General features: G+C 44.5%; 1 long non-coding RNA gene across 3 annotated transcripts; it reads right to left on the minus strand.

The window, feature by feature from the left end:
* Window positions 1-245: 245 nt before the first annotated feature.
* On the minus strand, window positions 246-8,618 carry LOC109548568 (uncharacterized). Of its 3 annotated transcripts, none has more exons than XR_012332134.1 (3): window positions 8,546-8,618; window positions 4,473-7,487; window positions 246-3,802 (listed from the first exon to the last, which is right to left on the minus strand). It is a non-coding gene; the product is annotated as an uncharacterized lncRNA (long non-coding RNA). The 3 variants fall into 3 exon arrangements; XR_012332135.1 differs by having other exon boundaries at window positions 246-1,478; window positions 3,507-3,802; window positions 4,473-8,607; XR_012332133.1 differs by having other exon boundaries at window positions 4,473-8,612.
* Window positions 8,619-13,805: the final 5,187 nt, after the last annotated feature.

A 13,805-nucleotide genomic window follows, 5' to 3' on the forward strand; every position in this document is an offset into this window, starting at 1 on the left:
TTATCATAAAGCACATGAGGATCACGTGCTCCTAATGTGACTCTGAGACCAGGCCAACATCCAAGGTCGCACTGTTTAAGTGCTTAGAAAATATCTTGACTTCTGATTCCTACAGGCCACAACAGTGAGAGGCCGGTGTACCGCAAAAAAAAAAAGAGTTAAAAAGGAGCACTTCTCCCACCTGTGCTCAAATCCCAAAACTGGACTTAAGCCTTCATTACAGACACACACCATCAAGGATAATCTATCCCATGAAGGTCTTTAATAGGCTAGTGGGCAAAGCCCAAGAGGGCAACTTTTTGTTGTTCTGTACCTTAAAAAAAATTTACTGAATATATTTTACATTTCAATGACTTATTAACCTATTGCTTTGGAACACAGAATGATTACAGAAATAGATTTCAGAATATAAAAGTATTTCACCATAAGAAAAGAAAACCTGCCATTTAAAAGTCAGATTTAAAGGCTATATTGGTTAAAATATTACTATATGTACTGTTTTGCTTTACAGTAAGAGAGTTTGCACTTGAGGGAAGGTACACCATGGAGGTCCTTTACACAATCAGCTTCTGAAGTGCATTTATAATATGATTCCATTTTATATTTAAATCCAAAATTTAAAGAGTATAGACTCTTTGCAAATCAAATTACAGCCAGCGGTAAGCACGGTATTCTAGCTGCAGCTCCCACCTGTCCCACCCACCTGAGCGCTCCCCTGGCACCTTGAGATCAGGCAGGAAGAAGGGCTGCAGAGGTGGGAGCCACACCCAGACTGGGCATAGTCATCCCGGCCAGGACATTGGCTCTTCTTTTCCCTGGGCCTTTACTGTAATTGACCAGCACGTGACAACTGACAGTGATGGCAGTGTCCCCGGATCGTCACTCCAGTCACTTTCAAATGCAGAAGACCTCAGTCCTCCTTCAGAAGGAAACCCTCACCCCAGCCTCGTTTAAAGGAAGTTGAACACCTACTCTGTCCAAGGTGTTCCAAGGGGAGTGGCTCACACCTAATCGTGTTTTATTGTCATTACCTCTTTGGTGTTTGTCTGTGTAACTGCTTCTGTGCTTCTCTCCCTGTATCCTTAGGGAGAAAAGTCAAAACTTTCAGATGCTTTACTAGGAATTGTTTTTGTCAGCTATTGATAATTAGAAAAGCACTAAATCAAGTTGTCATCTAGTCTTTCCAAATATTTCAAGCTTTTAGAAACCAAGGTCTCATTCATTTTAAATGTTTTTGAATTACAACCAGAGGTTTATTTACCAATCTCCAGTACAAAGTCATATTCTAAGAGACATGTCTGTCGCATGGCTGACTTGCTTTCAAGTTCTAACTCGTGGTATGTGCGTATCTCTGGTTGATTCCCAGTGAAATCTCTTATTCACCTCCATGGAGATACGTAGTTTAACTTAATGCATCAAACTGCTTGGGCCTTGCATTCCAGAGAAGGAGCTGGCATAGACAGGAGGATGGCAGGAGTCTAAAAAAGATGAAAAACAATTTCTTCTTGGTCTCTCTTGTGCTTCTGCAATTCATACGTAAAATACAGTATGCCCTTGGAAATGGCCCTTATTTTCTCCCCCTCCTCCCATCATGTTAGAGTCTAAAAAGTCATAGTGTGAGGCAGATATAAGCATCCTTTTGGATTGAGCTGGCCGGTAAATTAACTTATGCTAAACGCTGTCTGCCCATGACTGTCAACTATGTCATCCTTGTCAGCCTCCTTTTCCTTCCCCCAGACATTTAATTTCACTGTGGGTGACATTTCATTTCATTCTCCATACCATTTCATCTCCATGCAATGTATGAAATTTTTCAGTGAACAGTGTACTCACTGACCCTTCTGAAGCTGACAAGGATACTTGTATGCCCCCTACAAGTCCAATAATACAACACTGCTTGGATTCCCTTCCAGTCTCTCTCAAGCTCATCTACACTTCAGAAGCTGAGTTCTTAAAAGGGAGCACTTCGGGCTTCCCTGGTGGCGCAGTGGTTGAGAGTCCGCCTGCCGATGCAGGGGACTCGGGTTCGTGCCCTGGTCCGGGAAGATCCCACATGCCGCGGAGCGGCTGGGCCCGTGAGCCCTGGCCGCTGAGCCTGCGTGTCCAGAGCCTGTGCTCCACGACGGGAGAGGCCACAACAGTGAGAGGCCCGCGTACCGCAAAAAAAAAAAAAAGTTGCCCTCTTTAAATTTTGTGAGGTAGAAATCTATTTTTGCTATTATTTCATTAAAAAAATACTAATTTGACATACAGAAAGTAAAAAGGACATAGCATAAAGGTCAGTTGGTATAGCCTGACAACAAACACAGATGAAATACAATTTTACAAATATATACATAGTGTTTGAGTTGAGAAGAATTGCAATATGAAATTTTGTTTTACAATGTTACATTTACATAATTGTTAGTCTGATACACATTTATCAGCTTGTGGTTATACATTCAATGAGATATCATGAAGTAGAGCGTAAATATTCAATTTATTCTCATATTTTGCCTTTACCTTTCACTATTAAACTCTGTTTCTCATAGATTTGTTAACAAAAACGGAAGTGACATTCTTCATGGCATTTCCCTTAATTTGGAATATTCTGTGCAAACTGAAGCAAGTTCACTGACGGCGCTGATGCCACACTCATTCTCTGCTGGGCCCTGAAGAACCCAGGTGCCTATAAGAAACTCCTACTCAGTGATTCTGGGCAGCTGGAGGCCCCGGGGCCTCAACTCAGGGCCTGCAGGGTTTAATAGGGAAAGATGCCTTGACCTGTGGAAACTTCCCTTGGACCAGAGCTGTGCTATCATCCAGCATCTGGGAACCACTGTCCTACACGATATAGGTAAAGGTCAAGTTTGCTTTTAATTGTCAACAATCGTGAGATAATTTGCTGTAGTAAGAATAACAAGTTAATCACAAAGAGTAAAAGAATTTCCTGTCTTATAAATGCATAGTCTCCCCCTTTTGTCCATTTCCTGCAATAGGTCACACATTGCAGTGGGTTGAATAATGACCCCCCCAAAATTCATATCCACCCAGAACTTCAGAATGTGGACTTATTTGGAAAGAGGGTCTTTGCAGATGTAATTAGTTAAGGATCTTGAAATGAAATCAGGCTGGATTTAGGGCAGGCCCTGAATTCAGTGACCAGTGTTCTTATAAGAAGAGGAAAGACTGTGCCAGGAACTGACACAGTGCTGTAGGTCAATTACACCTCAACAAACAAACAGACAAAAAGTCATAGAAAAAGAGATCAAATGTGTGTTTACCAGAGGTGGGGAGTAGGGGGAGGGAGAGTTGGATGAAGTCAGTCAGAAGGTGTGAACCTCCAGTTATAAGGTAAATAAATACTAAGGATGTAATGTGCAACATGATAAATATAACTAACACTGCTATATGTTATATGTGAAAGTTAAAAGAATAAATCCTTAAGAGTTCTTATCACAAGGAAAAAAGGTTTTTTTTTCTTTTTCTTAATTTTGTATCCGTACGAGATGATGCATGTTCACTACCTTTATTGTGGTCAGCATTCCACGATGTATGTAAGTCAAATCAGGGTGCTGTAACTTACACAGTGTCAATTATATCTCAGCAAAACTGGAAGAAAAAAATTCACCCCTAAAATAATAAAAATAAAAAGAAGAGAGGTCACAAGACAGAGGCAGAGATTGAGGTGATGCTGCCACAAGCCACGGAATGCCAGGAGCCACCAGAAGTTGGAAGACACAAGAAAAGTTTTGTCTCTCGGAGCCTTCAGACGGAGCATGACCCTGCCGACAACCTCCATTTTGGACTCTGGCCCCTGGAACTGTGAGAGAATAAATTTTTGTTGTAAGTCACCGAGTTAGCGGCCCTAGGAAAGTAATACAAACATCTTTTGCTTTTTATGACTCAGTTCTCTTTCTGCTATTCCCTTTGCAAGAATGTGGTTATTAAACTCAACCAGTGAATCTTTGTGGAATCTCTTTGTTGACTAAGGAACACTTCTTCACACACCCTTGCCAGTTTTCAGGCTCCATTTCTTGGTCCTCTGTCTTGACTTCTCACCCTGTGCCATTTATCCTGTTTTTGCTTCTGTTTGCTTCCTTGTGCTCTGAGAGTGTACTTGTACAGACAGATGGATGCCTCATCTGCTATTCCTTTTTCCTAATGCCTGAGGAGACTGGGAACTAACTGAGAGGATTTATACTTGGAAGAATCAGTCATGCTCACAGGCCTTTTCTAAGACTTTCTTGCTTTTACTATTCATCTTCTGACATCAGCGTACAGGCATTTCCCACTGATATTTATAACTACTGGCCCATTTCAGAGACTCTCTCTTTTACCAAAACAATGTCTCCCTATTTGGTAATCCCTTCCCGGCTGCCACCTGTCTGCTCTGGAGCTACAGTAATCCCTTACTAAATGCAAGGCTGAAAGCAGACTCACGGCTCTTTTTTAAACAACTCACATCGTAATTTAAGAAAGTACACACGTACTTACGGAGGCCCAGGTAAGGGCCTGGCCCGGTATAGGAGGGCTTCACGTGTATGTATCATCGTGGATCCATCTATCAGGAAGGAGAGAGATCCCTTAGTCTTCATTTCCAGCCCTCTGGCCCTCCCCAGATGCTGGGGTCCTCTCTCCTCTAAGTCCGCCAGCAGCACAGACAGGCTTGTTTCCTTGCTCAGACACCTAGAGTTTCTCCAGGAAATGTGAAAACAAAGGAGAAATACCTCCTCTGCCGTTCCTGAGTCCTATTTTGTGTGTTAGGTAATAACACAGAGGGGAAATGAAACCACCTATGCAGCAGACACCCCTCAGATCCTCCTGTCCTGGGCTGCCCTCTCTCCTGTGGACACCCCCTCTCCCTGAAAGCCCCCTCCTGTCTCCCTGATGCCAGTTCCCAAAGGGAGCCTGCCAGAGCCGGGTGAAAGCATCATGGGAGCAGGGACCCCTGGAGTCGCCGGGCTGTAGGGAGATCTGGAGGGCTCGTAGGGGAGAAGCCTGGGCAGCAGGGGTGATGGGGATTCTTGGGGAGCCTGAGGCAACAGCACGGTCAACCCGTACAGAAAAATTTACCGTTTTAACAACTGGTATGACCGTTGGAGGGTGCCAGCGGGTACCAGCCCTGCCTCACTGTGTGACCAACACTAAGTGACTTAATCTCACTAAAACCCAAATTCCTCATGTGTCAAAGGAAGCATATTTGTCGGCCTACACAGCATTATAATGGGTCATAGTCTGTGACGGATGCTTACTGTTTGACAGCAGGATTTAGGCGGATTTTACTTTAACTTTACCTTTATATTGGCCAGGACTACCTGTAAAATCTTGAGCAAATTATTTACCCTGTCTGTGCTTCTTTCCTCATCTGTAAAATGAGAGGTAAAAATAGTCCCCACCACACAAGGTTGTTGTGAAGATTACATGAGTTGGTACGTGGAGGGTGATTGGAACAGTGCCTAGCCCAATAATTAGGTAGCACTGAGTTGGCAGTTACCTAAGTCCCATAAATTGAAAGAGAGGTTCTGGGCTCTAATTATGAAAATGAAACCCCCAAGGATGACTGAAAAGGGAAGCTGTACTTTTGTTTTGTTTGCTAGATATTTCTATCATCAGATGCTGATAGCTACCAAAACAAACAGAAAAGATAAAAAGGATTATTTTCTAACCCTTACATGTCTTCTAAAAAAATCTGTCATAAAATACCATGCAGCCTCTTTTCTTGTCAACTTCATTATTTTTCTACTACTCCCTATGGGACCTTAGGAAAATCATTTCACTTCCCAGAGCCTCATTTTCTCTTCTGTTAAACAGGGACAAGCACATGGGAATCAAGCAAGATAAGGTATATGGAAGTCCTTTGAAAATGAGAAACATTGTGTAAATATTATGAAGGAAGACATTTTTATGATTTATTTTGTAAGCACAAACTTCTTTTTAGGGTTGAAAATGTTCCCATAAGATGCATTAAAGCCTTAAGGTAGACAAAAGACCTATGGAGATACTGGAAAGGATGGGGGATGATGGTATAGCTTGAAGGCGGGTAGACCAGAAGACTGAAGAGGGACTTACGGATGGTATTCAGATACGGAAAAACAGCGAGGATCCTGTCCACCTGTTTTCCATCTTGACTGATGACAGAATAAAAGAAAATGAGGACTTCCCTGGTGGCACAGTGGTTAAGAATCCGCCTGCCAATGCAGGGGACATGGGTTTGAGCCCTGGTCCAGGAAGATTCCCACATACCACGGAGCAACTAAGCCCGTGAGCCACAACTACTGGGCCTGTGTGCCACAACTGAAGCCTGTGTGCCTGGAGCCCGTGCTCCGCAACAGGAGAGGACACCGCAATGAGAAGTCCACACACTGCAATGAAGAGTAGCCCCCGCTTGCCGCAACTAGAGAAAGCCTGTGTGCAGCAATGAAGACCCAATGCAGCCAAAACTAAATAAATAAATTGATTCTTTTTTTAAAAAAAAAAGAATAAAAGAAAATGGGCATCAACAGGAGGGATTTAGACTAGACACGAAGAATTTTTCTGCTAATGAGGGTTTTAAAAAATTGAAATGCATGGCTCAGTCTGCATGGGGTTTCTTCTCTGAAGGGCCACAGATTCACGGTTTGCTAGGACTGAGGAGCGCTGGGTGAGAAATGGAAGATAACCACCCATGCTTAGAATATCCTAGTCGTTCCCAAACTGCCATGTCCACAACCACACTTTTCTTGAACAAATTTACATTTTTTTTTTTTTTTTTGCGGTACACGGGCCTCTCACTGCTGTGGCCTCTCCCGTTGCGGAGCACAGGCTCCGGACGCGCAGGCTCAGCAGCCATGGCTCACGGGCCCAGCCGCTCTGCGGCATGTGGGATCCTCACGGACCGGGGCACGAACCCGTGTCCCCTGCATCAGCAGGCGGACTCTCAACCACTGCTCCACCAGGGAAGCCCAAATTTACATTTTTATCCTTTGCTAATTTACTGATTCATGTGCATCCTATATCTAAATTAGCATTCTTGTTTATTCCAGGGTTGTTGTGTCTACAGGTTAGGAGCGCCGACTTGGGAGTCAGAAAGCTTGGTTCCAATCCTGATTTTGCCCCCTTTCAGCTGTGTCACCTTGGTTCATTACAATAGCAATCAATTTTTCTATACCTTGGTTTTCTTACCTGTAAAATGGAGATCATAATGGTTCTTACCTCAAGGGTGGTTGAAAGCATACCTGGCACAGAGCAAATACTCAAAAGTGGTAGCCAGTATTATACTAAAGTCCTCTCTTCATGGTTTCAAAGAGATCTCACACTTGGAGATCTATTCTGTTAGTTCAGTGTTTCATACGTGTCAACTTTCTGGTCTGTAGTATATTCTTCTTCATCTCTAAAAAAAATCCATTCTCACAGAAAAGTACATTTCTCTCCTTGTTTACTCTAGTTGCCATTCTCTGAACTTTCTCAAGCTCCATTACATCTGCCTTGAAGGGAAGTGACCTGGAATTGTTCAAGTGATGTCCTCCCTAAAGGGAGAGAGATGGACTGAATAATTTATTAAGGAACATCCTGGCAATATGAATCTATGCAATGACTCTTAAGGGAATGTTCATTTTTAGACTGCCTCATCGGTTAGCAGAGATCTCTTTATAACACTAGAGGTCACTGTTCAAGCAATATTTCAAAAGCATCAGCTTTACACCAGCAATAAAATTGAGAGAAGATCCTTCAGATCACGCCAAGTGAGAAGCTGGCATGAGAAGTTGAGGGCAAGAAGTTGAGGGCAAACTACCAAGGGTAGTTTGAGGGCAACAGCTGGGATTTTATCAAGTTCCTAAATTGAAATCCACTTCTAATCTCCTCCTGTTTCTCACCCCTAGAAAACAAATGTTTCCCCCTACCCAGGGAAGATCTGGGATGGAAAGGTGTGCTCTGGCTTGGACTGCTGACTTCCAGATCAACCTCGCCTGCTCTGACACATCAGTCAAGCCTGCTTCTATGTTTCCAGTCATCTTCAACTCATTTCCAATTCCCTCTGCCTGCACCTTCAACTCAAAACCTGTTAAACAGGAATCAACTTCCCAGTCTATTCTGCCCTCCACTTTCACACCCAAGTAGCCTCCCTTCTCAACTCCCTTCTGGTGATTAAGACCAGATTCAACCTGCAATTTAAGGCCTTTGTTCACCAAGTCCTGTTGATTTTCATCCTCCTTGCTTTTTGAATATATCTTCTTTTGTAAAATTGGAATAATAACAGTACTCACTTCACAGTGTTGTGTGGATTAAATAGGGCCCTAGAGAGGGACCAGCTCAGGGTAGACCACCCCTGTGCCAGACCCCACACCCCTCCCAACAGCCATCAGGGGGCAGCCCCCGAACCTGTCCAACTCCTATCAAGTCCCCCAGATCCCTTGCTACCTGCCTTGTGACCATCAAGACTAACCCCTCGTGTCCCTTATCCGCACCGATGCCCATCCCCACAAGACTCAGCATTCACGGGTCATCTTTCGTCCCTGGGAGTCTAACCCCCACGTTATTTTCTGACCTCATTGGGCCCCCCTCCCCATCTCTGAAACCCTTTCACCTGCCCTTTGGAACTCGGGTCAGTCATCAGCAAAATCCTCCTTCCCTTCCCTCTCCTGAGCAGTCTCTTGTCCTCCCAAACTGAAACTTGGCTCTGTCCCTCAGGGACACTCCCTTCCCTGCGCCCTCTGCTGGGGGCCGGATCCCCACTCACAGAGCTTGGAGGTGGGGTGGGGCTCTTCCTTGTCGCGTCAACTCTGATGATCTTGTCCTCAGACCGGAACACCTAGTCTCCAGTCATTCGTATCACTTTTTGTTTATTTTAATAGCTGTCTCACCTTCCCTCCAGTGTTACCCCTGGCTTAAGTCTTCACAGTCTCAAGTTACACACAGATGATGTTTCCGACACCTTCCTCCTTGAAACGCTTTCTTCACTTGGCTTCCAGGACAGCACACTTACTGGTTTTCCCCCCACCCTTCTGACTGCTCCGTCTACATCTCCTATAATAACTTCTTCTTCCTCAACTCCTCAACCTCTGACCGTCAGAATGCGTGGGGACTTACTCCTTGGACCTCTCCTTTTTACTAGTTATTCACTCCCTCGTTGATCTCACCTAGCTTTAAACGTCACCTATATGCTGATCATTCTAGCATTTTTATCTCCAGCACAGACCGCTCCCCTGAAGCCCAGACCAATATATCCAGCTGTTAACTTGACATCGCTAATTTGTCAGGTCCCAAGCTGAGCCGCTAAATCCACCACCCTGCAGTCCACCCTGTAAGCGTCATTCGATCTTTTCCATCTGCTCAGCCAAACCCCTTAGAAATCCTTGGTTTCTCTCTTCTCTCTCTTCTCTTTCTCTCTCTCTGTCTCTCTTTCTCTTACACACACACACACATACACACACACACACACACACACACACACACACACACAATATCTGATCCCTCAGCAAATTTTATTGACTCAACCTTCAAATTCTAATCAGAGACGGATCACTTTTCAACATCCCTGTTGTGACCGTTTTGTTCTGAGCCACCACCATTTCTCTCCTGGATGACAGTACCATATCGGTTTCTCCGAGTCTGCCCTGGTCTCTGCAATCTATTCTCAAAAATCCGCCAGGAGTGACCCTGTTAAGATTCAAGTCCCATCACGTCACTCTTCTGCTCCAGGTGCTCCAGTTCCCGAATCACTCAGAGTAAAAGCCAAAGCCCTTATTATGACTTTCAAGGTCCAATAAGATCACGACCCCATCACTGCTCCTAGCATGTCTCCAGTTCCTCTTCCTCTCATTAGCTAAGACCAAATGACCTTCCTGCTGTTACTGGAACTTACCAGGGATGCTCCGGCCTCTGTGTCACACATGCTGTTCACTCTGCCTGCGGCGCCCTTCCCCCAGATATCTCTGTGGCTGGTTCCCTCATTTCTTCACGTCTATTCAAATCTCACCTTATATCGAGGCCTTGCGTGGCTCTGCTCTCGAAAATCTTTACACCCTCCACAATACTTTATTTCTCCTTTCCTGCATCAGTTTTTTTCTCCTTAGCTCTTAGCACTATCTAACATGCTACTAAATTGTATTTATTGTTTGTTTATTGTCTATCTCCCCCAGGAGAATGTAAGCCCTATGAAGGCAATGATTTTTTGTTGAGTTTATTCACTGCTGTATCCTATTGCCTGGTTCTGTATCTGGCATATAGTAGGTGCTCAATAAATATTTATTGAGTGAATTCATAAAATGAAATAATTCACTTAATGGCCATAGAACAGTGCCTAGAGTATAGTAATGGTTTTATTAATCTTTTTTTTTTTTTTTTGCAGTATGCGGGCCTCTCACTGTTGTGGCCTCTCTCGTTGTGGAGCACAGGCTCCGGACGCGCAGGCTCAGTGGCTATGGCTCACGGGCCCAGCCGCTCCGCGGCATGTGGGATCTTCCCGGAGCGGGACACGAACCCGCATCCCCTGCATCGGCAGGCGGGCTCTCAACCACTGCGCCACCAGGGAATCCCGGTTTTATTAATCTTAACTGGAATTTTTTATTGCTATAATTATCATCTTCTTCATCACTACTGGATTTATTCCCTCCTCTCCTTCCCAGTTTGTACATAACAGTGGTTTTCCCATTTCAGGTTCTTACTATCTATTGCCTAGACTATCTCACTAGTCTCAAACCAGTCCATGGTTTTGTCTCCTTTAGACCCACCCAATGCTTCCATAGTTATGTTTCTTGAAAACAAATTTGATCCTTTCATTCCTGAGAAATGTTACAACATTTTTGGTGACTTTTCACTGCTTTCAGATAAAGTCCCAGCACTTATGTGACAGACAGACAAAGGGACAACTGTCTGGCCCCTGATCATCTCTCCAGTCTCCTCCACTCGCTCTCTTACACTTAAAACTCCCCAACACCCCATACTGTGTCACAAGGCTGTGTCTTCCCTGCCTGGAAGGCCCTTCCCTCCTTGCCTGCCTGGTCAGCTTCTAGTCATCTTTTAAAACCCTCTTCAGGCCAATGTCCCCTCCTCTGCAACATTCATTTCTGCCTCATTTGTGCTGTCTCTCTTTCTTATAGGTATTTCTATGAGGAATTACATCATTCATATTGAAAGTCTTTATATATTTTCTGCCCACTTTCTGAGTCTAATTTTCTCCCCTTCCTGTCTGCCTCTCCTACTTGTTGTAAACTCTTTTTTTCTCTTTAGGGCCCAGTGTTTGTTGAACTGAGATCAACTCCATGGTCTGCCCCATCCATATTTCTCCATCTGTATTTGTTCACAACCGTCTAGAATTCACGCTTCTTAGTTTGGAGTATGACCTAGACCATCACTCCACGTGGGAAGGGGCCTTACTGGTTACTACTCACTTCGTATACCTAGCATCTGGCTCATAGGAGGGGCTTAATCAAGGTTTGATGAATGAATGTTTGAAACCATGCATATCCCCCTGGAGAGTACAAGGCCAGTTTGGGTAGGGATGTGTGAAGTCACATGGATAAAATACATTTTCCTGTAATATCCATTTTACTGGAAGATTTGAGGGAAAAATATTAAAAAGTTTTAACTAGTATGGCACCTAAATCATATTATATAGTAAAACGAACCTATTAGGAACAAGAATATTAAATTCACAGCAACTTTAAATTCTAAACAGGACACTTAAAAGAAGTTTTGAGTTTGTGGCGGGTCCCTCTGAGCTGTGCCTCCTGGTCCGTCAGAGGTTAGAGCTCATTCTCCTCTGCCTGCTGGTGAAACCGCTTTCCCTTCCACTCACTCCCTTCATTTTACTTGCTCTTATAGACACCGTCGGAAGTTTCCATTGCACCTCCGACCCTGTGTCTATTCAATATTAGAGGCTTTCCTCTTGTTATCCCTCACCACTGAATCCTTAAAATCCATTCTGACTCTCCCCCAAACATAACACCCACATTAGTAGATATTTCATAATTGAGGAGCTACCCAAATTCTTCGTCTCCTTCCTCCTTGGGGGAACTCCTCCTCGTGTGAGTGTTGGTGGGAGACAGGACCATGCCTGTCACCACGTGATTTGGGCTGTAATTTCAGTGACCCAGCTGCCCTTGGCTTCTTGATCCAGGTTTCTTGTCTTCTGTCAATTCTTGGAGCTGCCTTGCAGCCTTCCAGCAAAATTATTTCCTACTTAAGTTAACTAGGTTTCTGTTGCTTCCAAATAAGAACTCCTGCTGACATTGTGTGCCCACACATGCACACACAAACACACACACACACCCTGACTTTTCTTTTAAGCTAACAGTCAGTGAGCATTTACCATGGGGCGAGCGCTAGGCTGAGACTTTCCGTGCATTATCTTATTTAATTCTCATAACAACCCAAATGTAGTAACTGGATTCTACATATGAAAAAAAACAAACACCAAAAGGTTTAATGCTTTGCCCAAGGCCACACCACTTATTAAGTGCTAGAGGAAGGAGTTAAACCTAGAGAATCTGATGTCTGAGCACCTCATGCTCCCCACAATAGCATGTTGCCTTAACCTCCTGAATTTAATTCTGTCTTCAAAGCCTATGCTCTCTGAAAGCGCAGTTCCGACTTCCTTTATGAAGCGGTCCTATCTACACCAACACACGTGAGCGGGGCCCCTTCTCAACTCCCATCGCACTCACTGCTGATGCCAAGTAATTCAACTCTTGTTGCATATGTGTGCTATTATTTCAATTCAATACACTGTGCTACAATAGGTTGTGCTATTATTTAGTAGCTTCATACAGATTCATTTTTTCTTCTCAATTCGTTTCTGCTCCCCTCGAACAACCCAGTACTTCTTTCTTTTTTTTTTTTTTTTTGTGGTATGCGGGCCTCTCACTGTTGTGGCCTCTCCCGTTGCGGAGCACAGGCTCCGGACGCGCAGGCTCAGCGGCCGTGGCTCACGGGCTCAGCTGCTCCGCGGCATGTGGGATCTTCCGGACCGGGGCATGAACCCGTGTCCTCTGCATCGGCAGGCGGACTCTCAACCACTGCGCCACCAGGGAAGCCCAATCCAGTACTTCTTTGGTATGCCGCTTTAGCAACAGAGGGTTAGGCTAGACAGGGTCTCGTATGAGATCCTAGGTCTCTGTCCGTGGCATGGTAAGGGCTTAATAAAGACTAGGAACCCGGGTTTTTGAGGCTCATTCTATTACACTCCAGATGAATTTTTAGTACCTAGATCACAAATAATAGAGAGCTCATAGGCTTTAGGGCCAGACTGTCTCAGGTTCATTCTAGACCTGTCACAGTACAACCCCAAGTGGCTTGTTTACAGAGCCTACTTCTTCATTTGTACAAATGGAGAAAATACTAAAATACACGGTTGCAGTGAGCATGACAGGTGTTAGTAAAGCCTAAACTGCTCAGTAGGACTTTCTGCTCTTCTCCCTTGCCCACCGCCCCTCCCCCCAAGATGGCTCTCAAGAGACATCTGAGAATCATTTTCTTTGAAACAAAATCAGGTAAAGCAGGGTTTCTCAACTTGAACATTATGGACATTTTGAGCGGGATAATTTTTTTTTGGGGGGGGTAGGAGTCTGTCCTGTGCATTGCAGCACGTGTAGCAGCACCCCTGGCCCCGACCTCTCCACTAAATGCCAATACACGCCCCCGCCCATCCCACTCCTCAGTCCGGATGACCAATGATGCCTCCAGACCTGGCCACACGTCCCTGGAGGACAAAATCGGGAACGTGTGAGATAAGCAACATGAAGACCTTCTGCAGGGCAGGGAGTTTGTACAAATGACACCTTAGTTAGCAGTTTATACAAAAACCCTTTACAACTGAAAATGACATACTTGCAACTTAGGTAATT

Source organism: Tursiops truncatus, chromosome 5 (genome assembly GCF_011762595.2).
Source record: "Tursiops truncatus isolate mTurTru1 chromosome 5, mTurTru1.mat.Y, whole genome shotgun sequence".
Lineage (NCBI taxonomy): Eukaryota > Metazoa > Chordata > Mammalia > Artiodactyla > Delphinidae > Tursiops > Tursiops truncatus.